This window comes from Zea mays, chromosome 5 (assembly GCF_902167145.1).
Source record: "Zea mays cultivar B73 chromosome 5, Zm-B73-REFERENCE-NAM-5.0, whole genome shotgun sequence".
Taxonomy (NCBI): Eukaryota; Viridiplantae; Streptophyta; class Magnoliopsida; order Poales; family Poaceae; genus Zea; species Zea mays.
In genome coordinates, this window is record NC_050100.1 from 134789315 (window position 1) to 134798011 (window position 8697).

An 8697-nucleotide genomic window follows, 5' to 3' on the forward strand; every position below is an offset into this window, starting at 1 on the left:
TGAACAGCGAGAGTAAATGCAACATATCGTAGGGGGTATACAAAAGGATTATAAAAGGCTAGTGTGTGTGTTTAATAAATCTACAATTGCAAATTTTCCTTCGCACGAGGTTGAATTGGGGGAAAACACGCGTGATTCATGGGCCACAGGTTGTCACGACCAGTCACAACCCCTTTATGGCATGCCGATAGACACATACCCTAGGCAACCACAGGCTCCCACGCACATCGGCGATAAATTTGTCGATCTGTACATGTCCGGACCGTCCGGGCCAGCAGCGATTGGTCCTATTTTTTAATGAATTACCGAGACATGCGCCTGAGCCGCCACGTACTGCGCAAACCCTAAACTACCAAGTTGGACGGTCCGCATACAGCGACGGCAGTCCGCGTATGATCACGGCGGTCCGGCTATATGGCCGGACAGTTCGCGTATCTGACCAGATGGTCCGACACAGGGCTATTTGAGGAGGATTGTTACTTAAATCCTCATCCGTCTCAGCAACACTTCCCGTCGCACTATACAATGCACCATCCCATTAATACATCATCCCAAGCCCATGGGGGTGAGTACTTTCCGTCTCCGCCTAGAATGCCGGAAAGGAATGGTCAGTTCTATGCACCATATAGGGCAAATAGTAATGCACCGCAGAACCCAAACCAATAGGGGGGAAGACAACAAACTAATATCCAAACAACCTCACCCATGGTAGAACAAAGAGTTGGTGGTCTCCCACTGGCTGCTATTGATATAGTAAGGGAAGAAATTGCCGGGGCGTTCTGAGATAAGCTCGGAGTAAGCATGATCCCTGGGGGGCAGTCATATTGGAGGCCTTATGACAACCGATTTGACGACCACCCATACCCATAGGGAACTAGGATACCCGAATTCGCAAATTTTTCGGGTGACCAAGGAAAGAGCACACACGAACACATAGGCCAGTTTTTAGCACAATTAGGAGAATTGGTCGACACAGAGGCGTTCCATGTGCGTTTATTTTCATTATCTTAAACAGGAACCGCATTCGCAAGGTATGCCACATTACCTCCTAATTCTATTTTTTCATGGGGGGATTTAGAACAAAAATTCTATGATCACTTCTTTTCTGGTGACTATGAGTTAGATTTGGTAGACCTAGTGGCCATGTGACAAGGAAAAGGCGAATCGGTTAATGAGTACATCCGGAGGTTCTGGGATACAAGAAACCGATGTTTTCAAATTCATTTGGCAGAAAAAATAGCTAGCGGGATTAGCCTTTAATGGATTGCTGTATTATTTAAAAGAGAGATTAGAAGGCATCCAGTTTTTCACGCTAGCACAATTACACCAGAGAGGTTTGGCTTGTGAAAGCCGAAGCAAAGAAACTGCCAAAACTATTCATCACAATGTCCATATAGTGGAATGCAACCAAAGTAGCTCGGACGACGAATCAATAGAAGTATACGCTGCTGAAATAGTTTGGCCAAAATAGGCCAAATCTTCGGCTTGTTCCTCCTTACAGCCAGTTCAAAAGAAACGACAAGAGGAAGTTAAATTTATATTTAATGTTGGCAAATGTGACAATATATTCGATGAATTGCTCAAAAATGGCAACATTAAAATAAATCATAATGTTCCACCCACTGACGAACTAAAATGTCGTGCATACTGCAAGTGGCACAACTCGTTCTCTCATGCCACTAATGATTGTGATGTATTTCGACGATAAATCCAATCGACCATTAACGAGGGACGATTAAAATTTGAGTAAATGCAGGTAGACACGGAGCCCTTCCCAATAAATGTGATCGAGTTTGATGGCAAAAAAGTTCTGATTGGACCCAGTGCAGCCGATAAGGGCAAAGGCAAGGAGGTCATCATCGGCGACGCGTGAAAGGTTGATGAAAATAACAAAAATTATTGCAGGAAAGTGGTTATAGAAAGGACTCCTGATGGAGGGGAGACTTTGAAAGTTACTATCACTACCTCCAACACAGGGGGCAGGCGCAGGCAGGAAACTAGGCGCTAGCACCTATTCTACGCCTCGCAGACGGTCCGACGCACAGACACAGACGGTCCAGGGCACCACCGGACAGTCCGACAACGCTCAAGAATCACGACGACCACGTACCTTCAAACCACGATGACCAGAAATAGGTACGTGGAAAACTAACATACTAGAGGCAGCTGGTCGACTGGTCAGATCTGGCCCAACCTTCGACCAACTATTGTCTAAATATGTAAAAAAGAAGGCTGGCCCTAGTGACTGGCCAGCAAAGCGACCTCGCTCACCCACTCAGGAGCGACAACAGGTAAGACCGATTGGGCCACCTCACCAATCGAAAAAGATGGAAGGTCATACTGTCCAGTTAAGGCCTAACGTACCTACATGGACACCTCCACCCCCATATTTACCTGTGCCATATCAATATACATACATACCACCGCCATATATCCCAAATCAGATATGGTGCACACCACCATATACATTCGGGATACCACAATACCCCGTCTGGGGGGCACCCCAATCATCTGTTTTTGATAGATTGGCGCCTCCTGTACAAGACTGATTGAGAGCCCCTCAATATGGTCAACAAGCACAGGACCAGCAAGATTGCTAGACCACTCGGCCCCAAAGGCTGACTAATCCGGCAGGGGGCATATAGCTACAGCCTCCAACAGGATGACAAAAGGAGATGTCATCAAAATAGGAACAACAAATGTCGTCACACAAGAAAATAATGAAGGGCCGATGATTTTTGGTGAATCAGCCAACACAAGCAAAAAAGAAGATATGACTGTCAACAAAATAGTCGATCCAAAATACTCCATGTTTCGATGGTGCCCATCGGGATTGACGCGGTCGCAAAAGAAAAAATTACAGCGCCTAAGAGCGAAAGAGAACTAGAAAAAGGATGCTGAAAAAATATTCAATGACACACATCCGTAGTACCCACCACCGCAAAATAGGTGGAGGCCAAAGGTCGTTGAAATAAAACAAATGGCCACAAAGACAGAAAATGAAACAGCAACTTCACAACTCTCTGCATGTATGGCAGACAGTCCGGCTATTAAGGCCGGACCGTTCGCAGATGACACGAACCATCCGACTCTCGAGTCCGGACCGTCCTCACTACACCAGAACACCTCCAACGACATGCCGACACCCATGGAGGAGGACGATCTACTGGGAGAAGACCTGATCGACTATGAAGCTTCTCCAGAGCACCCAGGTATAGACGTAATTGTTATTACATTCTCTGCCGATTGTACTATTGTTGGTGACAATGATCCTATCATTGCTCAGTTCGACTTTGGTCCTAAAGAGGTCGCCTTCACTAAACCAAAGGAATCGGTAAATCATTTAAAGTCGTTCTTTACTAAAATGTTGGTAGACGGGGGAGCGGCCGTAAATCTAATGCCTTATTCATTGTACAGAAAATTAGGTAAACAAGATGACGAACTTGTCAAGACCAACATGACCCTCAGCGGCGTTGGAACTGATAGTTCGATGAAAGCCAAGGGAGTCACGTCCGTTGAGTTAACCATCGGGACTAAGACCCTTGCTGCTGCATTCTTCGTTGCTGAAGTAGAAGGAAATTAGAGTCTGATCCTAGGCATAGATTGGATCCATGTTAACCAATGTGTACCTTCTACGTTACATCAAATGTTACTACAATGGGTAGGCAATGATGTTGAACAAGTACATGATGATGCATCGGCATGTATCACTGTGGTCGATGCCCCTGTACTTTGGACCTATGAGACTGCTACGTGTCTCACAGGAGTAGATTTTTCTGATTATCAGTTCATAAGTATAGATAAAAAGGGTTTCATTCCTATAATGCTAGAGACGATGGAGAATCAGCTAAATCCTAAATAAAGTTTAAATGATGAGTACACACAGAATGAATGAGTCACTGGTTGCGGACGGTCTAGCCTCTGAGGCCGGATGGTACGGTCTATCGCTGAACAGTTCGGCTTTTAAGCCCAAGCGGCCACCACAGCATAAAACTAGTGTCGCAAACGGTCCGGCTCTCGACACCGGATGGTCCACCGTCACATAGTGATCATCTAATTCCTCTGTGGGAGACATAATAGAGGAATTCAGAGATCTCAACAAATTAGGATAGGGGTTTACAACGGTCGATCCTTTGGAGGAGATCGATATAGGGTATGGTAAAACTCCAAGGCTGACTTTTGTGAACAAGACCCTGGAGGCCGATCCTAGAGATGAAATGATCGGTCTATTGAAAGAATATTCTGATTGCTTTGCTTGGAACTACATTGAAGTGCAGAAGTTCCTCGGCAAGGTAAATTATTTATGGAGGTTTATTTCTAACCTAGCCGGGAAGATTGATGCCTTCACTCCTATCCTTCGGTTTGAAAATGATGCTGAATTCACCTGGGGGCAGAACAACAGGAAGCGTTTGACCTCATTAGAAAGTATTTGTCTTCGACTCCCGTGTTAAAAGCACCACAGGTAGGAGTACCGTTCAGATTATACATTGCAACTGAAGATAAAGTTATTCGAGCTGTTCTGACGCAAGAGACCGAAGGAAAGGAGCATGTGGTAACCTACCTAAGTGGGAGGCTGGTGGATGCTGAAACGAGATACACTTTCATCGAGAAGTTATGCTTATGCCTGTTTTATGCATGCACCAAGTGTAGGTGTTATTTGCTGTCTAGTCATTGCATCATTTCCGGTCAAACAGATGTGATCAAATACATGTTGCAAAATCCGATTATGAGTGGTAGAATTGGTAAATCTATGAATGGACATGCCGTAGCTGATTTTATTGTAGAACATCGGATTAAGGATACTTATGAACTATATATCATACCTCACTATTACTCCTTGGACCCTATACTTTGATGGATCGGTTTGCAATGAAGGACAAGAGATTGGCATCGTGCTTGTTTCACCAATTAACGCCTACTTTGACTTCGCTAGCCGATTAGAAACTCATTGCACTAACAATCAAGCTGAATATGAGGCCCTTTTGTTTGGCTTGGAGCTTTTAAGTTGTATGGGAGTAAAACATGTGAATGCATTTGGTGATTCTCAGCTGGCTGTCCAACAGTTATTAGAAGAGTATCAATGTTTTGATGGTACTCTAAATAGTTACCTTGAAAAATGTTTGGGCATAATTCATTCTTTTGACGAATTCAGCATTCGGCACATCTCTAGGGTTGAGAATCACAGAGCTAACAATTTGGCACAAGATGCATCAGGTTATCGGATAAAGTGAGAGAAATTTCACAATATTGAAAATCTGATAACCAGTGTAGGGCCAATTCCCTAGGTCGAGGACCGTCCGAGTGAGGGCTCCGGACCGTCTAGGCTTGCGAGGGAAGTCCTCCTTGTAGAATCGGCTGATAACAAAGCCGATGGAATTGATTGGAGGACACCCATAGTTGATTACCTAAGAAATCCTATGTTAGGGCAGATAGGAATGTTCGGCGTACGACTTTCAAGTATGTTTTAATGAGCGATGAATTATACCGCCGAACGGTCGATGACATCCTGCTTAAGTGCTTGGGCCCAAGTGATGCTATATTAGCCATGGCCGAAGTACATGAAGGAATTTGTGGTACCCATCAATCGGCTCCAAAGATGAAGTCGTTATTGCGAAGATCTGGGTTCTATTGGCCCAACATTATAGCTGATTGTTTCAAGTACTACAAAGGGTGCCAAGTATGTCAGAAATTCGGCGACCTACAGTTGGTCCCCGCAGTCGAATTACATCCTATCATTAAACCTTGGCCTTTCAGAGGATGGGGATTGGACTTTATAGGAGAGATTCATCTCCACTGAGTACTTTACCACATGGACTAAACCATTGCTCTGAAGAACATGACACACAGGGAGGTAATTGAGTTAATAACTGAACATATTATTCATAGATTCAGCATTCCCCAGACTTGGACTATAGACCAGGGGGCTTCTTTTTTGTCAAAGGAGGTATGTGAGTTTGCTGAATTATATAGAATTAAATTGCTCAATTCATCTCCATATTATGCTCAGGCCAATGGACAGACCGATTCTAGTAACAGGACATTGATTATCCCGATAAAAAGAAGATATCTGATCATCCTAAGCATTGGCATAGGATTTTGTCTGAAGCTTTATGGGCTCATAGAATATCTAAACACCGTGCTACTAAAATATCTCTGTTTGAGCTTGTCTATGGGCAGGAAGAGTGTTACCTGTAGAGATAAGTTTAAATGCTGTTAGGTTCGCCAAGCAAAATGATCTGGCTGTCAGTGATTATTATAATTCAATGATGGATAATATTGATGAAGTAACCGACAAGAGAGTGACAGCCTTAGGAGAAATAGAAAAGGACAAGATCATGGTCGCCAAAGCTTACAACAAGAAAGTCAAGGCTAAATCGTTCCAAGTAGGGGACCTGGTATGGATGTAATACTCAAATTTGTATACACAGAATAGAGAGTGAATTCCTCATTTTATGTGTCTTATTTGCATCATAAAAAGAGCACCCATATAAGTGAGAGGGATTAATTAGAACCAATGATTTTAAAATAAAATAAAATGCATCATGTTGGAGTTCTGTTTGTGCATTTAATAAAAATAGTAATGACATTAATGGAAATAAATTAATGTCCCAATTTGGGGATTTAATGTCTATTTTGAATATCTAGTAGTGGGAAATAAAAAAAAAGAAAGAAGAGGAGAGAAAGGAGAAAGAAATGCTATAAAATATAAATAATATATATATAAATAAATATATTCAGAATTAATATTCCTAATTTCACAAATATAAGTAGAAGTGGTGAGCCATAGAAGTTTGAATTTAAGTTTGAATTCAAATTTTAACTTGGAAATGGAGAAAAGAAAATAGAAAATAAAATGGAAAAGATTAAAACCCTAACTGGGCCCTGATCTCCATTTTGGCCCATTTGCTTTATTGCCCTGCGCAGCCCACCTCTCCTCCCACGCGGTCGATCACCTCCATGTGGGCCCCCCTGGTCGGATCCCACCCGCGCGCGCTTGGCTGGTCACTCTCGCGCCCGCTCTCTAACTCGTGGACCCAAGCCGTCGGACTCCTTTTCATCTCACGCGCTCGCTTGATTCCCCTTCTCTGGCGCGTGGGCCCGACAGGTCAGGCCTCTCCCCGTCAACGAACTCACCGCGCCTGGCGGAACGCGCGCGATCCTCGCGCGAATCCGTTGCCGCGACCTGCCGACGTCGCTTCTATATAGGAGCCACGACCTCGGGTTGTCTCGCTCACCTCCTCATCTTGCCCTATTGACTCCCCTCTCACCTCAATCGCCATTGCCGCCGACCGAGAAGAAGAGTGAGGTTGTGTGCTTGTGGGCGACGCCGTCATCCGCACCTCCAGTGTAGGGCTCGGGGTTCGCTAGCGGGTGGTGAATGCACGCGCGTGTACTTCGACCATCGATGCCATCGGTGTGACGGCAATCTTCGCACCGCGCCCCCACATCCGCCGCGAAATCACCTGGTGCCGTGGACAGGGCACCTCCACGGCTAGATTCTCGGTGAGGCCCCCCTATCGCACTCGCGTTAGTGGCAATTTCATTTTTTGCACATCACCATAGGGTAGCTTCACCGGATCGGACGGATTGGACGGCTCTCCGGTGATCCTTCGCCGGGAGAGCCCTGGCGGCGCCTCTGCTGGTGCCGGTTGTTAGAGACGTGCTCCCTGCCGTTGGATGGGAAAGTGATGACCCAGATTAGAAACCAGGGCTTGGTTAAACGTGAATCGTGGATTTAGGAGCTAAGGGCGCAGATTCGATCTGGGGTTGGGGCGCTGTGGTCCATTGATCTTGGATCGGGTGGATCCCGTTGCATACCGGTTCGGGCAGCTCCAAGTCTAATCTGAGCCGTCCGCACTGGATCGTGCGGCCCACAAATCAGAATACCCCATCGGCCGACCCACTTTGCGAAAGAGTCCCTGTTCTTTTTATGAATCAACCCGCAGTCCCGAGCCCTTATAAAGACAGTGCGCCAGGGACCTGAATTTTGCAGAGAAACCCCCATAGAACTACAGAATCATGCGTGCAGTCCAGAACCGTGGGAATTTGATAAATGAATATGGGAAATGACTTTCTAGTATAAAAATAATTCTAGGAACTTGTTTAATTCATAAATAATTCATTGTAACTCCAAATTGATTCATTCCAATTGCTATAATTTTGTAATATTATCGTTTATCATTTAGTGCCACTGTTTTTACATGAAAGTGACATTAAAATTTATATCCTAACTAATCTCATACCAAATACATAAAACCCTAGGAAAATCATAACTAATCCATTTTAACTCCGATTTGGTCCGTTCAAGTTGCGTTAGTCTCGTACAAGCGCGTAGATCATTATTATTCAGATTGTCCTTATGTTTGGTGTGATGTTAATTCTATCTATACCATGTTTGTTTGTATTGCTACGACTAGCGCGAAGGCACGTGTCATCTGAAAAGCAAGTTGGTACCTGGAATCTCAAGTCCCAGGCAAGTTGTGCCCTTGATCACTTCTTTTACCCATTCATGTTCTTATTAATCATAATGATCTGCATAGGTTAATTTTGATGGGACCCAATAGGATACCCTAGATTTTGACTATCTTTATACCTTGTTTCACCACTGGTTTTACTACAAACTTTTTGGGTAGTATATGCTATTGCTTTATGTGGCTTTGGGTATAAAGATATTCATCACTCATTGTTATACTTTTT